The sequence below is a fragment of the Balaenoptera borealis genome, assembly GCF_965194805.1.
Source record: "Balaenoptera borealis genome assembly, chromosome: 6".
Lineage (NCBI taxonomy): Eukaryota > Metazoa > Chordata > Mammalia > Artiodactyla > Balaenopteridae > Balaenoptera > Balaenoptera borealis.
In genome coordinates, this window is record NC_138863.1 from 123,842,842 (window position 1) to 123,862,430 (window position 19,589).

General features: G+C 36.9%; 2 long non-coding RNA genes across 2 annotated transcripts in view; both read right to left on the bottom strand.

Moving 5' to 3' along the window:
- LOC309631499 overlaps positions 1-19,589 on the bottom strand; it is a 427,426-nt gene that overhangs the window by 318,069 nt on the left and 89,768 nt on the right. The gene's annotated exons all lie outside the window — the stretch shown is intronic.
- LOC309630673 lies at positions 350-11,748 on the bottom strand. The gene is made up of 2 exons (XR_014245876.1): positions 2,639-11,748; positions 350-2,586 (listed from the first exon to the last, which is right to left on the bottom strand). It is a non-coding gene; the product is annotated as an uncharacterized lncRNA (long non-coding RNA).

Sequence of the window (19,589 nt, forward strand, 5' to 3'; positions counted from 1 at the left end):
AACCTTGATGACATTATGCTAAGTGAAGTAATTCAGTCAGAAAAGGAAAAACACTGTAATTTTACTTATGTGATGAACACACAGAAGCCAAATTCATAAACATAGAAAATATGATGGTGGTTCCCAGGGTTGGGGGCAGTGGGGAATGAGGAGATGTTTTTTAATTTTGTTTTTTACTTTTTAAGTTTCAGTTTGGGAAGATGAAAAATGTTCTGAAGATGGATGCCAGTGATGGTTGAACAACAATGAGAATGTCCTTAATGTCATTGAATTGTCCACTTAAAAATGGTTAAGAATATCACAAAAAGAAATTAGCTAAACACTAGAAAAGAAGCTGAAATATAAAAACTACCTTATTAAGCATTTATTATTCTTCTTTGATTTCTAAAATTTCTAAATAAATATGAAAATTGTAATCCCCCAACAAAACTAAGAACAAAAATTAGCAAAGTTATGACCATACAACTGCAAAAAGAAAGTCAAAAAAGGGAATAAAGAAAAGAAAAGGAGGGAAGGAAGGAAAGGAGGGAGGGAGGGAAATAGGCAAGCAGGCACCGGGAGGGAGGGGAGGAAGCAAGGAAAAATAAAACAAAATAGAATAAAAAGTCCTAGGATAATAATGAAATGAGGTGAGAGTCAGGTCACGCTAAGGAGCTTGGAGAACCATTTAAATAAATGATACCTAGTGAACAGAATTTTAGGAGTAAGTGTTTAGCAAAGTTATTTTAGGAATGTTCTGTGGGTTCTAAGGACAAAGGGGTGGGGATACGTCAGCCCTTGTTGACCTTTTATTACAGCTTTCTCAGGAGAGGCAGAGTAAGAGGGGAGTAAAAAAGTGAATAAAGCAAGTATAAGCTTTGTTTTTCCTTTAAGAGTTTGGAAAAAATGAAGCAGAATAATAGCTGGGATCGATCTAACTAATTTCACTGATGCTCAGTTCTTCCTTACTTCTGGATACATGACTATGTGACTAGTTTTGGATAAAAAAATCTGAGAAAAAATAATACATGTCACTTCCAGTTAATAGTCTGTGCTTGACTCTCCAGCCGTCTCTGTGAAGTTGTAATAAATCCTGACCCTTGTATTGAGAAAATGACGTGATAAGATGGTGCTGCCCTGGTCCACCTGTATCTCTGACGGCTTTTGGTAAGCAGAGCTCCGCTTGCCAACCCTCAATGGACACCTCACATGAATAGGAATAATCCTTTGATTTTGTTAAACTACTAAAATGTGGAGGTTTTATTTTACTACAGTATAACTTAGACTAACCTGAATAATATATTATCCACCCTCACCTTTTCATCATCAAAGGAGAAATTCACAGCAGTGCCCGGTCTGAGGTGAAGATTCTTTTCAGATAGATAATTTGTACTGTGCAATAAATTTCCTTTTCAAGTTTAGAGAAAAGGGATGAAGGAGTGAGGCCACCAATGGCTCCATGGAGATACAGCTAATGACCACTGTGGAGTCCTTGAGTTTGTAATATGCCTCCTGTGGAATGCTCAGAGAGGCTTAACTCTTTACATTCTCAGAGATAAATTAATTTGTTGATTTGGTTTGTTATGTAACCGCTAGTAGATTTCTACAATAGAAATGCAGCTCCTCCTATTTTAAGTAGAAGTAAAGGAAGAAATATCAAATATGCTTTGGGTGGGAGGGGATAGATTGTTAGTTCTATTTGTAACCTTATATAAAGCACAAAAATACGGAAGATATTCTACATGTAATTTTCATGTAGAATAACAACCTCTCCTGCATGAAGAATGATTTATCCTTCCCCTGAAGTTTTGTAAATTTGCCAAGGTTTTCTGGTGAAAAACTAATTACTCTGTCATTAAGGTTTACCTTAATGTTTACAGTTTAAATGATGACAAAAGAGTAATATCCTTGATAAATAAAGACCACCTACCAATCCACCAGAAAGCTATTAAGACTTCAGTATATGTACAGTGGAAAGCTAAAAACTCACTTTACCAAACTCTCATGGATCAATAGTTAATGAGAAGTAAGCAGAAGGCAGTGTTTAGAACATGGAGATTTTTATAATGCAGGCTAACTGACCTGCATAGAGGTTCTTTGTCCTCCAAATCCCACCCTTCCTGTTCTCTTTTCTGAAATCCAGGTCTGATGTTTAGAGGGGAAGGCACAAAGTTGTGACCAGTGGAGAGATTGTCATATGATAAGCACAGCAGATCAGGAAGAGAACAGCAGCCTGAGTCCTTGAAGGACTCTGCCACGTCCATTTCAGCCCTCACTTGTCTATACCCAGATTTCTAAATTAGTGATAGCAAATCAACACATACTTAAGTCACTTTGGGTCATATTTTTTGTTACCTGCAGACAAACACTATCCTAACTGACCAAAACATACCATGTAACAGACACTATTTTAAACTCTTTAACATATTTTTCACTTTTAACTTTTAAGACCACCTAAGAGATGGGGTTGTTATTCCTTAATATGTAGATGGGAAACCGAGGCCCAGGATGCAGCCAGTTCTCTACCAGCTCTATCAACTCAGCTCTATTACTCATTCTTTCCTCCTCATCGCTCCCCAAGGAATCTGGTTCACAGGTTTCCATCTTCTCTTTCAGCAATGGGTATCATACACTTCAAACCATAAATCTGCTGTCACACAGTAGATTCCTTCTGGCTAATTGCTACTTGTGTGATTTGGGGAAAGTGAGTGAATGCCTCCAAGCTTCTGTTTCCTTGCAGAGTTGTAAGAAGGATTAAATCCAATACTGCACTTATAGGTCCTGGCACTCCATAACAGCTAACACTTATAGAGCACACTTACCTATATGTCAGACACTGCTTTCAACACTTTCCAAGCACTGACTCATTTAATCCTCACATCAACCCCATGGGGTAAGTAGCATGGCTTTTCAAATTTTACAGACAGAAAACAGAGACAGGGAGAACATATGTGACTTGCCTGAGGTTGTCCTTGTAGAGATGAGACAGAGATCCTAGCCTGGGCAGTGTGACAGCAGAGTCCATGCTCAACCCTCTATGCCACACAGGTAAATCTATTCCCATAGCCTCATCCTAATGAATGACCACACACTATTAAGAGATCACGTCACCCTTGAATCCCAAGGGAACGGTCACGCATGCCTCATTTCCCTCTCAGTGTGTAAATAATCACAGTTCCCATGCATTTCCCACAAGGCTTGCCTGAGCATCTTTTTGCCGTCCATCTGTACATAGCGTTACTCTCTCTCAACACTCAAACTAATTATGCTCCTAGTCACACCTCTGACTACATACACCAAGTCAAATGTCTAATTACATGCTCCCAGCAAGGCATCTTATTAGAGCCCCAGCCAAGCATCTCATTATAAGGCCTGGACACATCTGATTTCCCATAGAGCCACCCATTTTATTACACACTGTAAAGAAACACACACATGAACCTAGGGCTTTGGACATTCATATCATTAAACTTGTTCTATCATATCCCATTTCATACCAATTCTTGACAACACATTCATGTACGTTTCAGAGAGGTAGTCCTTGTCCAGTGTCAGGATGCCTGGGGAATAGAATTAGAACAGCAGTCAGAAAGCATGCTTTTAGATCCAAACTACAAAGTCAGCAATGCTGTATCCATGGACAATAGTCAGGGCTGAATAATCTTCATCTATTAAACACAGATAACCTGTACATTTTTTCCCTGAAAAAACACACACAAGCAACATATTCACTTAGCTGAAAAACAAAATTAGTAGACATAGAAAAAAAAAGTCACCAATAATATCACCATTCTAATATAATCATAAATGTCAGACTATATATTGTTTTAGCTATATATGATAACGTGTGTGGCAGGCAGAATTGTGGCGCCCAAGAAGATTCTAACCCCTGTGAAAAAATATGTTGCTCTATGGCAAAAGGTACTTTGCAAATGTAATTAAGGATGCTAATCAGTTGACTTTAAGATAGGAAGATTATCCTGAATTATCTGAGTGAGCCTAACGTAACTCACACAAGCCTTTAAAAGCAGCAACAGAAGGCAAAATGGTGAATTCAGAGATGAGCATCATGAATAGCATTCAACTGGCCATTGCTGGCTTAAAGATGAAGAGAGCCATGTAGCAAGACAATGGAGAGCTCAGTCCTACCACCACAAACAACTGAATTCTGCCCACAATGTAAATGACTTCAGAAATGAATTCTTTTGCAGAACCTTCAAAGAGAAATGCACCCATGCTAAATCTTGACTTTGGACTTGTAAGACCCTGAGCAGAGAATCAGGTCACCTTGTGGTAGACTTCTGAGCCACAAAACTATGATATAGTAAGTACGTATTATTTTAATCTAATAAACTGTGATATGTCATGCATCCATAGAAAACTAATACCATGTGCATATATTTGTAAAATTAAAGTATGCATCATATTTTGAAGCTCCTTTATGTAAGAAGGTATTGCAAATATTTTTCATATAAAAAATGCATGTTGATTATACAGAGAATGGATAAACAACAAGTTCCTACTGTATAGCACAGGGAACTAATTCAATATCCTGTGATAAACCATAATGGAAAAAATATGAAAAAGAATGTATCATTTTGCTGTAAAGTAGAAATTAACACAACACTATAAATCAACTATATTTCAATAAAATAAATTTTAAAAATGCATGCTGACAGAATATTTAATGTCTGTATATTTTCTTTATTATCTGGATCATAATTTATATAAATGATCATGCATTTATGATCATATAGATGATTTCTATTTTTGCTATTAAGAATCAATGTTATGATGAAATGTCCATCTTTGTATGCATGTCTTTGTAAAACAAATAGAAGAATATATGTGGAATCACTTTTTAAATTTCACATGAATATATAAATGCAATAGATAACTAACATAAGCAACAAAGTCTTTGCTGTATACATAGTCCATAGTTTGTATATGTTACAAACATAAATTCTTGAATCCTCTTATACAGTCAGGTACATTTTTGCAGAATCTATTTCTTTCCTTTATTCTGATCCCTAAGTCCATAACACTTTGTATTTAATAACTGATGCTTTCAGTGGGTTACATGCTCTAAATAACTTAAATAATGTGTTAAAACAAAGCATGCTTTTGAGACTAATTATGTGGTATTAGGTTGAAAGGAAAAACATCATAAATGTTTATAGTGGAAGAGATGGCTATGTGACCACTAAGAGACAAAGTGCTGTCTAGGATCTCCAAATTAAGAGGGGGAAAAATACAAAGATCAAATACTAACAACCCAAGAATGTAATGGTTATGATTCAGAAAGAAGACTTTATATCTCAGTTTACTAGTTCAGTTTTTTTTTCTGAAAAATGCATATTTGGTATGAGACTCAAAAATGGATTTTAAATACATAGATGAGTCTGACAGAGAAAACCTAACTGAACACTAATGAAGCTTTATAAACAAAGCTTAGGAATGTGAATGAATATTTTGTTATTGGAGGAAATCTGCCTCATTTTAAGGGGGTATATTGAGGAAAAATGGTCTAAAAATGCAATATACTGGGACTATTCCTAGTGGTAAAATAAATCTGATATCAAAGGCCCAGGTTTTCCAGACCCAAACCAGCATTTCACCTAATGGGAAAACAAAGATGACTTTGGCAGGAGCTACGTAAGAATAGTCACTGCCTCCAGTACTAGGTAATATTTTGTTGGAAATATGTACTATTGAAATTGTTAGAAACAATGCAATTATATGAATTATAATTGAAAAATATAAAATTGAACTTGTATATGGTTTGAATATGATTATACAGGTATCCCTCACTTTTCAAAAGTTTGCTTTACAGCACTTCACTTTTATGAAAGACCTACATAAGTACCTGTTTTCACTAACTGCAAGAAATCCGAAGAGGATTTTCACTTTTACAAAAAAAGTCTGAAAGTGAAAATAGCGTCCAAGGATCGTTTTGCAGGGAGCTGTTACAGAGGCAGTTTGCATCCCGAGCAGCAGTGAGAGTGGAGCCACCAAGCTTCTTCCCTGGAACTGCATCCTGCATCTCAGCATCAAGCTGCTATGGCTATGAACTGTGTCTGTGAGCATCTGTGCTTTGTCTCGTAGTTTGTGTATCCGTCAGCAAGATGTGTCCTAAGCAAATTAACAGGATGTAATGAGCTAAGTGAAGTGTAGAGTGAGGGGAAAAAAAAAGTCCAGGAAAAAAATCAGAAAAAGCAAGAAGAACAGGGACATCATGAGATAAATGAAAACAATTCAATGCAGTAGGAATGTAGTTTTCAACCCAATACTGAGAAAGAAGGCAGGTCCTACGGGAGCTGTGGCATGCTGTGTTGTAAGAGGCATCTGACTCTTATCCTAGGGAAATGGAAACCCATGGTAGCTGGGATGTATTGGGAACTGGGGGCATTTAAACTTTGTCCTTCATACTTTTCTGTAGCTGACAAACTCAAACAAAATAATAAAGATGCAGGTATTTATAGGCTAGAGGCATTGTAGGTTCTTCAGTGAAGGTAACAAATAAGAAAGATGGCATTTAAAGTAGATTAAGCAAATGTCAGGGAATGGGTCAGTGGCAGAGAAGAAAAAGAAAGGCAGGAGGGAGAGCTCAGTGTAGGCAGGTATAGCCATCCAAGCAAGAAGTGTACAGGATCTGCATAATGAAGCTCACAAGGAGATAAAAATATTGGTGAATCTGAGACCCTAGGAAGGAAGAAGTGACAAGACTATTAAGTAAACTGTAAGTGATGAAGGAGAAAGTGATTCCAAACGTGTAGGCTGAGACCAGGTATAGAATTATGTTATCACTTGTCAGATTAGAGAAGTGATTTGACAGTTTACCATGTGGAAATCACAGTCTCTCCAGCATATTTCTGAGCAGTATCCAAGTGGCTTTTGGCTCAAACCAAAGACCCCACACACCTACAATGAAATGTCTGTGATAGATTCATTCATTCACTTATTCTATAAACAGCAATCTCTAGCAGCCAAACACTATGGCAATAAAGACCCTCAAGAAGATCAAGAACCAGTAAAGCATATTATTTTGAGGATCAAAGTGGCTGTATTTAAGATAATTTGACAAATACTTGTCAGACGTGTAAAGTATTCTCAAAGATATTCATGCTGGGGCAATATACACAACTCAGAATTGCAATACCAAGAAAAAATTGCTATTGCTATTTCTGTGTCATTCCCATGTATTTTATCTATGGAGCAGTACCATTTAATAGTCAAAGTGAAGCCCTTTATCATAGGTGGAACTCCTATTGTATGGAATAAAATCATTCTTGCTGCAAAGATAAAGGAGCTGCATTCTTTTTGAGCGGAAATAGGTGGGTCTGAACATTAGTGCACTTGACGTCTGTTCACCTGTTTTCTCGTCCATTTTAAATAGACAGGTGTCAGATTCCTTGCATATGCTGAATTCAATTTTTTGTACATTAATTAATGAATCAGCATTTCAGGACATGCCAGGTTAGCACTCTGCTGTCCGTCAGTCGAATTGGCGGTTATTTTCACATCTGTTAGCACAGTACGGTTTTGGGAATGTTATTGCAGCCTACTTTTATGACTTAAAAAAGGGAAGAAAATGGAAAAATGAAAGTGCTGATATAAGTGATAAGAACTCTATGTCTTCTTGTGAACTTCCTTACCTTCACTTCTAAAGTAATGCAGTTGAGACCAAAAAAAATATTTTATGCTAAGAGCAACTCCTTAGCTTCTATGAGATCAACGTGAGTAAACTTAAGCCATTAAAGAACAAAATGTTAAGAAAACCGTAATGATGGAAGTAAATATTCAAAATTGAAGTGTCACTAAATGAATGAAACTAATTTTAATTTCTTGTAAGTGAAAGTCATAGTTATAATGAATGACAATAGTTTGTTTTTCTCTGGTTGGTAATTGTGCACCTTTACAAAAATGCTTTCTTAGGAAATGAAGGACAGAACTGCATGTTTGCAATTTCAGGTTCTGAGAGGCACTTTTCATCCATTATTGCATTTGAGATTCAAACCAGCCCTGGGCGTGGATTATTATCAACGCTATCTTGTTGTTGACAAAAACCGAAGTTTATTCAGAAGCAGACTCACAGACATAGAAAACAGACTTGTGGTTGCCAAGGGGGAAGGGTGGGGAGGGAGGAATGGATTGGGAGTTTGGGATTAGCAGATGCAAACTGTTACATATAAAATGGATAAACAACAAAGTCCTACTGTATAGATCATGGAACTGCATTCAATATCCTATAATAAACCATACTGGAAAAGAATATGAAAATATATATATATATATATATATATATACACACATACATATATATATAACTGAATCACTTTACTGTATACCAGAAAGTAACACAACATTTAAATCAACTATATTTCAGTAAAATAAATTTTTAAAAACTAAGAAATCCCCAAATCTGAAGTTTCTTGTGATAATTAAATTGATCATGTTAAATAACTTTTGAATAGTAGAGGTGAGACTTGTAGGGGTACAAAATTTGCCACCCTCAAATGTCTCTGCCATGCAAATTATTTCAAGCTGAAAACAATCAAGGCCCAACATACTCAGGAAGAAACTTTTATCTTCTCCCTAAATGCCTAAAAATAATTTAGATCAAAGGCCTGTTCCTGGAATAGAGTTATCACCAGAGATACCTTCAAAGACTGAGCCAGCTGTGATGGGGAAACTCTCAGAGCTCAGAGTCCCCTCTCTGTCCCATTATCTCTGATGACCCAGCAAATATTTATGTATCAAACATTTGCTTTTCCATCTCCATGTCAATTGCCTTCCTCCATTTCGAAGTCCCAAACCCCTACCCCCAACATCCTCTTTTGTCTTTACCTAAAGATGATTTAAGGGGAAGCCTTCAGCCATTTTGGTGAGTTACCCAGTTTTCCTGCGTCTCTCCCATGCATACCTGTTATTAAACTTGTCTGGCTTTCTCCCATTAATCTGTCTCATGTCAATTTAATTATTCTACCAGCCAGGAGAACTTATAAGGGTAGAGGAAAATTTATTTTCCCCCAATAGACTCAAATCATATACTGACTATACATCTATATCCACATATAAATTTACTGCATCAAGCTAACAAATTGCCTGAAAACATATTTTTTTCTAAAACCAGAAATTTATTTTTCTGGAAAACTGTAGTACGAAGATGATAACCTAATAAAATCTGAAGTTACATTTCTTAGTGGTACCATTAGTCACTGTTTCAACCTATGATTCTCCCAAAAGCCAGAGCCTGAAATGACTGCTTAGATCTGAATATTGGTGGAGAATGTAATTCCCAGGAGCAGAAGTGGAAGATGGGAGGTGATGGAGGGAGGTCGGAGGACTGATGTAAGGGTGAGTTAAAGGTGTGCCCACCATTGCAGGTGCTCTGCTCCTCCAAGACCTTCAGCAAAGGTCTTCACGTGGAATGAGGCATAGGAAGTGAATTCCAGATGATAAAGGGACACATTTATCCATGGGCTGTCATTTCCACTGGTCAAAAGTTTTCCCTCTGAAGACTTAGGACCCCTTTACCCCCACTTCCAGATTGTGCATGCATGGGTACCCAGCAGACTTCCACAGGGGGAAGCAAGAGGAGCTTAGGCTATGAGGCAAGACCCTGTTGGGTTGCTTCTGTTTGAACTCACTTGGGGTCTGCACAGAACTGGCCTCCACAGTGATGGCTGGGATAAGAGATAGGGGAGGCCAAAATGAGATGAACTGGTGCACGAGAGTTGACTGATATATTCAGATATAGATTTGCACACAATATATGTCCATATATGTGTGTAGGTACACAAGATCATCCATCCTTTCTAAACTATTTTTGTTGAAATATGTTTAAAACAATTCTTTAAAACCTAAAACAATTTTTTAAACTTTGTGCTAGGAAATGGGAAAAATATGTAGACATACACACAGGCACACACATACACATATACACATAGAAAGTCCCACCCATCAAAGACATAAAGTATACTGAGGAAAGGAGATAAACACACAAATACCAGTACATGTGTGCTGACAGTTCTCTACTAGAATTACATGAGTGTCCTCAGCGTGTATCAGGTGGTCAATTCTCCTTAAGAATTGGAAAAAGGACCTAGTGTTTCCAGACAAAGGAGGCTTGACAAACGTTCAGCTTTGACATCACGAAAAAGCTGTCTTGTAGGTGTGAGAGACTGAACTGAACCCAAAACCTAGAACTGAAGGTTTTAGGTGGGCACATAACAAAATTTCTGTTTCTACTTCTTTCTATGGTAGAAACTCTTCTTACAGGAAGTGAGGTGGTAGATTGGACAAAGATGAATGATAAAAGGGAAACCATTAGGAAGTAGTGATAAGTAGGCAAAACATGACAAAGATCTGCAGTGAAGCAGTGACTGAGGTTGAGGGTAGGATTGGAGAGGAGGACAGAATTCAAGAGATATTTTAATGAAAGAAGTTGGGGACCAATGGATGTTGGGAGGAAGGGAGAGAAGAAAGTCAGGGAATCTTGCCAGGTGCTTCCCTTAGGTAACTGCATGAATAGTGATTCCATTCAACAAGGCTGACACCCAGGAGAAGAAGCTAGTTTGGAGGTAAGGGATGGGGGATTAACGACTTTCAGTTTGTGAGTGGTGTTTGAGGTTCTCTGTGTATGTGGGGTGTGTGAGTGTATGTGATGTGTGTTTATGAGTACTACCCAAGTGCAGATGGCAGATTAGCAATTGCAGAGAGGCCTCCAGATTCCAGGGACACATCTGGGTTTGTTGAAGCCTGGGACAGGTTGAATGAAAGCAACAAGAACACAAACGGTGGGAAGAAAGGTTAAAAACAGAATGTGGGAAAACCAGTATTTAAGACAGAGGAAGAATGACTGGTGATGTCTGTCGAGAAAAATCAGAGGGAAATTTTCCCAGAGAAGAGCCAAGGAAAAGTGGTGGCAGAAAGCCAAGGAGAATGTTTAAGATGGCTGAATAAGCATCCCCATCAATGTTATATAGAAATCCAGAAGGAATTTACAAAGATGTTCTTGGACTTTAACAGTTCAAAATCAGTGATGACCTTGGGTTAACAGTCATGACATTTGACAGAAGACAGGCCCCAGTGAATAAAGGTGGTGAGTGTGTGTGTTTAGGGTGGGCGGTGTAGGAGGAAAAGGAAAAACATTGACAGAACAGAGCTGGTGGAGCAGGATACAAAGTCAAAGTTGATTTCCTTTTAAAATTTTTTTAGTATATCAGAATGTTGAGAAGTCTCAGCCAGAGAGGGAAAGACTCAAAGTTATAGGAAAGCATTAGATGATTAACAGAGCAAGATTCGAGCACTATTTAAAATAGCCAAGACATGGAAGCAACCTAAATGTCCATCGACAGATAAATGGATAAAGAAGATGTAGTACATATATACAATGGAATATTACTCAGCCATAAAAAAGAATGAGATAATGCCATTTGCAGTAACATGGATGGAATTAGAGGTTATCATACTGAGTGAAGTAAATCGGACAGAGAAAGACAAATATCATATGATATTACTTATATGTGGAGTCTAAAAAAAATGACACAAATAAACTTATTTACAAAACAGAAATAGACTCACATAAAAAACAAACTTATGGTTACCAAAAGGGAAAGGGAGGAGGGATAAATTAGGAGTTTGGAATTTGGGATTAACATAGACACACTACTATATATAAAATAGATAAAAAAACAAGATCCTATTATATAGCATGGGGAACTATACTCAGTATCTTGTAGTAACATATAATGGAAAAGAATCTGAAAAAGAATATATATATATACGAATCACTTTGTTATACATCTGAAACTAACACAACATAGTAAACTTCAATGAAAAAAGAAAAAAAAGAAACAGCATGCTTCCAAAATAGGTGTGAGGAGGTGTCACAAGTATATTGTTTGTCAGTTGTTTACTTTTTGTCTTGACCCTGTCATGAGTTAGCTATGGACATGTTGTCCTGTCTGCCTAATGTCTTTATGACTCTTCCGTATTTGTAATACAAAAATTTGAATTACATGATCAATGAGACTCAGTCTGGATCTGAATAAAGATACTTCTCTCGAAGCAGGCAAAATCATCACCACTTAAGAGAACACTGTGAGCCTTTTGCTGTAATTGGTATTTATCCCCAGACCATTTCAGATGTTGCAGGCTATATTGATGGTGACAGGGACAGTGAGATTCCACCGGGATCTTAATCAACAGTCTTAATTAGGAAAGGCTATCACCTGCTGGATCTTCATTTTCATCACCTAGTGACCTTCTCTTGCCATTCCCCAGGAGACACATCCTGGAAATCATTTCTATTGAAATTGAATACAGAAGGCATTGCTTCAAAAGACATCCATCCTGTTTAGAAAGGCATTCATGTTCTAAAGCAAGCAAGCATGGCCAGGACATACTTTGTTTTCTTTTGCAAGCTATATGACATTATGACTACTTAGCAAAAAAGCAGCAGAATGCTCTCTGCAAGCTTAAGCACAGAGCACAATGGACTGTGCGTAACTGCCGGTAATTACCGAGGAGGAGGCTAATTAGTACCAAGGGTTACAGCAGGTGATGATTTCCTCTAACTTCCCTTGGCACCTGGTGACCACTCTGTAGAAGCCCTTTGCTCCTCTGACTATCATCTGAGAATATGCAGTCTCAGATTGCCCCATTAAGAAACAGAGACTGGAGAGGTACCCACCATGTTAGATCACCTTTAACAAGACAAGAGCCCTAGTCTTGCTGCAGAAACTCTAATGACTTTCCCATGGCACATGCTTAGCAGAGTGGATTCTAGAGTAAGCCAGAGAAAGCAATGTTAGGACTAAAATGTTCACATTTTTAGTGCCCACATTAATTTTGTTGACCACCCCAGTTTGTTTCCAAGGGAGGTCTCAAAGTTAATGAGATTGTGGCAATTTTATCACGGGTGCCCAAGTCCATCCTTAAACTCTGCCACTCAACACAGCCACTTGGGTATAACCATCAGTGTGGCAAGAGGAGTGTTTCTTTAATTACTTTTTAATTTCAGAAAGGAGTACATTCGTTTAAAGTGAGCAAGTAGTTAAATTTAGACTTCAGAATGTTGAGTCAGAAGCATAGAAATAAATGCTTTGAATAAAATTTTATAATAACTATGATAGAAGTCTTCAAATTCTGGTGCCATGAATACTCTGTTGGGTTTAAAAGAAACACAATGCAAATTAGCTTAAAGTAGAAAAAGGAAATTACCGAGCAAAACAGAAAAGGAGCAGAGACATTGGAGCCAGGGATGGGAATTGAATTGTGACTTTCTGTATCTTTTTCTCTGATCCTTTCCTCATGAGATTTCACTCTTTATCATTCACTTAATCCATGAAGCTAGAATCCTGGCTCCCAGCTCACCCAATCTCACATCTTCCCTGATTTTTCCCCCCAGCTCTTGTTTGAGAAAACATTTAGAAACACTAGCCTAATAATAACACTACCTGCAATGGTTCCGCTACTGATTCCTTGGAAGAATTTTTCTGGTCAGCGCTTGAGGCATTAGTGCTTGGCTGTTCAGGAGAGTCCTGAATCTCAGTCCTCATAGCACCAACCAGGCAGAGTCTCCCAAAGGGGAAAAGGGTGTAAGGGGAAAAAGCAGCTACAAATATCCAGTGCATACGGTTAGGGCAGAAAGGAGGGAAACAATGATTTTACTTGGATAGCTGGGACATACCTCATAGATTAGATGGTGCTTGTGTGGACCCTTGAAAGACAAATATGTGATCACAAAGACAGAGCAGGCCTGAGGAGGAGGGAGTCCTTCATGCAGAGGAAAGACCACAGGTAGCCGTGCAACTTCTTGGGAAACGTACTTAGTTCGGCGGCGCGAAGTTTGGTAGGTGAGAGGTGGGGGTGATGATGGCCCAGGCTGGAAAAAAATCAGCAGCCTTCCCTGGGGCCTTTGCACGCTGTGCTTAGGAATTCCAAGTTAATCCCATATGCAATGGAAAGCACTTGAAGGATTTTAGCCAGATTTGCCTTTTTAAAATTTTACCCCAGCAAGTTCACTGATAACGAACTGGGCCAGAGGTAAGGAAAAAGCCAGCAGAGACAGAGAAACACAATAGGAGGCTTTTGAAATTCAATTTCATCATCAATGAATTTTTTTTGTTTTAACAAAAACATAACGGTATTAATGCAAAACATGTGTTCCATTTTACAAGTTCTTTTGATTGGACCATTGTAAATCATGCAAAAATACTAAAATGGTTTAAATTTTTTTTCTGTTCTAATTATTTTCTTATTAGGTGCTTGAATGATTATGACTCTCCTAATGCCTTAAAAGTTAAAACATCATAAACAAGCATTGCAGAGTAAAGAATATGGGACATCCATTCTGTGCTGCACATTCCGGGTAAGTATGTGTGTGATTATAGTCTCACTCAGGATGACACTTGGCAGTGTGTAAGAAAGTACCGTTCCTTACATCATCTCTGTCTCACAGGGTATTAAATAGCATAGTTAGCGGGAAAAATAGTAGATGACAAATAAATAAAATTGCTGGCCAATATGCCTTTATAATTCAGACTACAGAAGATTTATTCTGCTCTTTAGAGGAAAAATGATTAGAAGCTTTGGTTTTATATTTACAAAACTGTGTCATATAACATTTAGCTAGCTGAATTTATATTGTCTTTATAACTAATAATTTAAGTATAGTTGCCATTAGATCTTCCATTAATACCATAGCCAATGCAACCACAACATCTGTATTTTTAGATACTTTAAATTTCTACAATGCTGTGCTATTTCTGATACCATAACAATATGATAATTATTAATATGACCTAAGAGGACTGCCTAGGAGTTAAAATATACTTATCTTTTCCCAGTTATTCTCATAATTTGCTGTATGAATGTTTAGTAGTTTCACCACCTGTGTCATTTTCTATCCAAATAAGAAGCTATCAGCATAGATTAACTCTAGTCTCTTCTAGTGTGGAAATTCTCAAATTTGTACCATCAGGTTTTTAGAGGACATGTCATATTTCCAGAGACTTAAAGCACATGTTGACCTTTGCTGGACGAAGGAAAATAAACCATCTTCCCACAAGCCTGTTTTGTTTAAAAATAGCCTCATTCTAGATAAGGACATTAATGGGGTTATTTAGTGGGTCATCCTGTGGGCTTTTCCATCCAAACTACCAACTGTTAGTATATTTTGATGCTCAGCTTTTTTTTTTTTTCTCTGTAAATCATGTCTCTTATTTTTATTTTTTAAAATAAATTTATTTGTTTATTTTTAGCTGCATTGGGTCTTCGTTGCTGCGCGTGGGCTTTCTCTAGTTGTGGCGAGAGGGGGTTACTCTTCCTTGTGACACACAGGCTTCTCATTACGGTGGCTTCTCTTGTTGCGGAACACAGGCTCTAGGCACACAGGCTTCAGTAGTTGAGGCATGTGGGTTCAGTAGTTGTGGCGCACCGGCTCTAGAGAGCAGACTCAGTAGTTGTGGCACGCGGGCTCAGTAGTTGTGGCTCATGAGCTCTAGAGCACAGGCTCAGTAGTTGTGGCGCACGGGCTTAGTTGCTCCGTGGCATGTGGGATCTTCCTGGACCAGGGATGGAAGCTGTGTCCCCTGCAGTGGCAGGCGGATTCTTAACCACTGCACCACTAGGGAAGTCCCTCCACTGTCTCTTGAAGAGCCACCTCCTAAAATGACACTATGTACATTTCCATTGCCACATCACTCAAACTCAGTGGATGGCTTTCTAGCAACATCGCCTGTGTCACAAACTATTCATTCTCCAGGCACACATGTAGGTTTGCAGATTAGCAGAGGGAGTCGGGATTCTCGCCAGTACTTTCTTGTGGTATTTAGGGCCAGCTTCCAACAAAAGGTCAAGTGAAGTCGTTATCATTTTAAAAGAAAAAAAAAAATTAAATATCTCAACATCTTTAAGCTATACATATTTTTGAATAGGAGATGTCAATAGGTTAATAGTCTATCCCTTCCTACACTCTTCTTAGGTAAAAATCCCATCCCCTTCCCATCTATGGAACATTTATATATTTTTTTATTAATTGAAAATGATTTCTAATTTGCCTCATTGTGTGATTTCTCTATAAATCTCAAATCTAAACTTCCTCCACCATACAGCTCTCCCAGAGACATCTTTCTGAGATTCAAACTGGTCAGATCCAACATCACTCATAAGTAAAGAAATGCAAGTAAAAATACAATACATTTTATGTTTTATCTTTTTATTAATCTTGACATGTTTATTAATCCAGGCAATTTATTAAACACTGCAAAGGTTTATTTTGTGGACGTAACTGTAAAAAAAAAAAAAATAGACACCCTGAGGCACAGTTGTTGTAAGGAAAAATTAGAACAATCTCTCTGGAAGACTTGGCAATACACATCACAATTTATAATAAAATAAACATATGTGACCCAGTCAAATTTCTACTTTTTTAGAATGTATCTTTCAGACAAATACATATATACATATGTATGTTGTTATATACGTATGTGTATATATATATATATATATATATATATATATATATATCAGATAAGTATACACATATATATGTATATCTATATATACAGGTACAAGAAAGTACAGGTAGAAGAGGTATAGATACAAAAACAACTTAAATAACCAGAATGGATGGTTGATGAAACATACTGAGATACATTATTTAGATGACATACTAAGCCACTGTTTTTTGAAATGAGTTAGATTTACACGTGCTAATCAGGAATCATCTCTAGGATAAAATCCAGATGCAGAATAGAATGTATTTATATACTCTCTTTGGGGATACATAGTTATGTGTGCGAACACACTTCAATGTTTCTAATGCAGGAGTTGACTCTGAGAAGTGGAACTAAAGAAGAGAGGGATGGACAGGACTCTGTGTTTTCATAGTCTATATTTTGCTCAGTTCAGATTTTTGCCACATGAAAACGTTATTTTAATACCATAAAGGGGCAGGGCTCATTAAAATAAAAACAAGATGGAACCAAAATGGAGCATGTCTCTTCCTTGATTACAATGCCATTTTTGTAAATCTTATAATCTCAGACTAGACTCCAGTAGTTTATAGTAGTTCCCAGAACCTGCCAGGCATTTTCTTTCCTATTTGCTTGAAATGTTCTTCATTCCTTTTTCTTCCGGCTAATAAGCCTCTTATTTCTTGGAACCCGCTGCCATCTTCCGCTCCTTTATGTATGTTTTTCTGTTCACTGCTGCGGTGAATGTTATGGGCTGCTCGTTATACTGTCATTCCACCCCCCTCCTTGGGGATCTTCTGCTGCTTCAGAGAATGGGAAGTTAAAATTTGCATTCCCCTTTGCTCCATTTGTAGCTATGTTTCTTAATGCAGAGTAGGTTTTGCTAATCAGTAAGGAGTTGTAAGGTTTTTCTGAAAAAGTGTTGCAGTATGGTGATCACAGTTTCCAGACTTAGCCCTTTTAATTCCAGAATCACACCTCCTATAATCTGTTCTTGGACTCAGTATTTTGACACATTCATGGTGGTAGCTCCCCTCCTGTGGCAGTTTTGGAGCATTTGGGGAGTCACTCCTGGTAGGTCTGTTGCATGCAAAAGCAAGGATGATCTAATGAACATAATTTTCAATGAAAGTTCTCAGAAATAAGAGTACTTATTGTATGATTCCCTTATAGAATATTCAAAATCGACAAAACTACCCTGTGATCATTGAAATCAGGATAGTGGCTAACTTTTGATTGGATAGAACATGTTTGAGTGGGTCATAAGGGAGACCACTCTTGTTTTATTAATGTTCTCCTTTTTTTTCATCTAGCTGGATATATGATTTGTTTACTAACTAAATTCAATGAATGGTTCATTGACAAATTAGGTATTTTAAGTTTGTTAAGTTATACTACCATTAAAAAACTTTTACTTTTAAAACTGTAAACGTGATAAAAATCACTGTGCTATTTATCTGTCATGACTTGTATAGTGAACTGAACTGTGTTTGGTGAAAAAAATATGCTGAAGTCCTAATCCGTCATGCCTGTGAACGTGACCTTATTTGGAAATAAGGTCTTTGCTGATGTAGTCAAATAAGTAAAATGTAATCATATTGAATTAGAGTTGTATTTCTGTTGTATCAGTAGCAATGTCTCCTCTTTCATTTCTGATATTTGAGAATTTGGTCTTTATTTGCTTAGTCTAACTAAAGATGGGTCAAATTCATTTATCTTTTTAAAAAATCAGCTATTCATTTCATTGGTCTTTTCTACTGTTTTTCTGGTCAATATTTCATTTATTTCTGCCCTGATCCGTTATTTCTTTCTTTCTCTAACTTTGGGCTTACTTTAGTTCTTCTCTTTCTAGTTCCCTTAGTTATAAAGTTAGGTTATTTGAGATTTTTCTTTGTTTCTTATGTAGACATTTATTGCTATAAATTTCCTTTTAGAACTGCTTTTTTCTGCAGTTTTGATATGTTGTATTTCCATTTTCATCTTTTTTAAGATTTTTAAAATTTGTATTTTTTGCTTTCTTCATTGCCCCATTGATTGTTCAGGAGTTTGCTGTTTAATTTCCAAATATTTATTAATTGTCCAGTTTTCCTCTTGTTATTGGTTTCTAGTTTCATACCATTGTGGTCAGAAAAAATATACTTGGTATAATTTTAATCTCCTTAGATTTACTAAGACTTATTTTGTGGTCTAACATATGATCTATCCTGAAGAATGTTTCATGTACACTTGAGAAGAAACTGTGTTCTACTGCTGTTGGAAGGAATATTTTATACACATCTGTTATTTACTTTGGAGCTAAAGTACAGTTTAAGTCCAGTGTTTCCTTATTGATTTTTTGTCTAGATGATTTATCCATTGTTTAAAGTGGAGTATTAAAGTCTTCTACTATTATTGTGGTATTGTCTATTTCTCCCTGCATAACTTTTAGTATTTCCTTAGTATATGCAGGTGCTCTGATGTTGGGTGAATATATATTTTTGATTGTTATATCCTCTTCATGAATTGACCCCTTTATCATTATATAATTCTCTTGTCTCTTGCTATAGCTATTGAGTTAACATATATTTTATCTGATATACGTCTAGCTCTCCCTGCTCTCTATGGATTTCTACTTGCATAGAATATCTTTTTCCATCCAGTCACTTGAGCTGAGCCCATGGATATGTAAAGTCAAAGTGAGTCTCTTGTAGGCAACTGGGTCTAGTTTTTTTATTTATTTAGCCACTCTATGTCTCTTGACTGTAAAATTTAAACCATTTACATTTGAAGCAATTATGAATAAGTAAGGAAGGCAGCAAGAGAAGAAAAATGGAACAAGAGAACTACAAAACAGCCAGAAAACAATCAAACAATCAGCTGACATTTGTAAGTACCTTTCTCTCTCTCTCTCTCTCTCTAATATATATATTCAATTCACCATGTTTAACCAAAATATTCTATCAATGTTTCTTACAAAAGTGAGTATGTTCCAGAGATTATTTTTTGGACTTTAGACCAATCCAAAAATACATTACTGTCTTAAAATAACTAAAAATAATTGAGAAAATCTATGAATCATGATCTTTCATGACATAATGAGAAAAAGGTTGCCAACTCAATGAATTATTAATACATTTTTTATCTTGA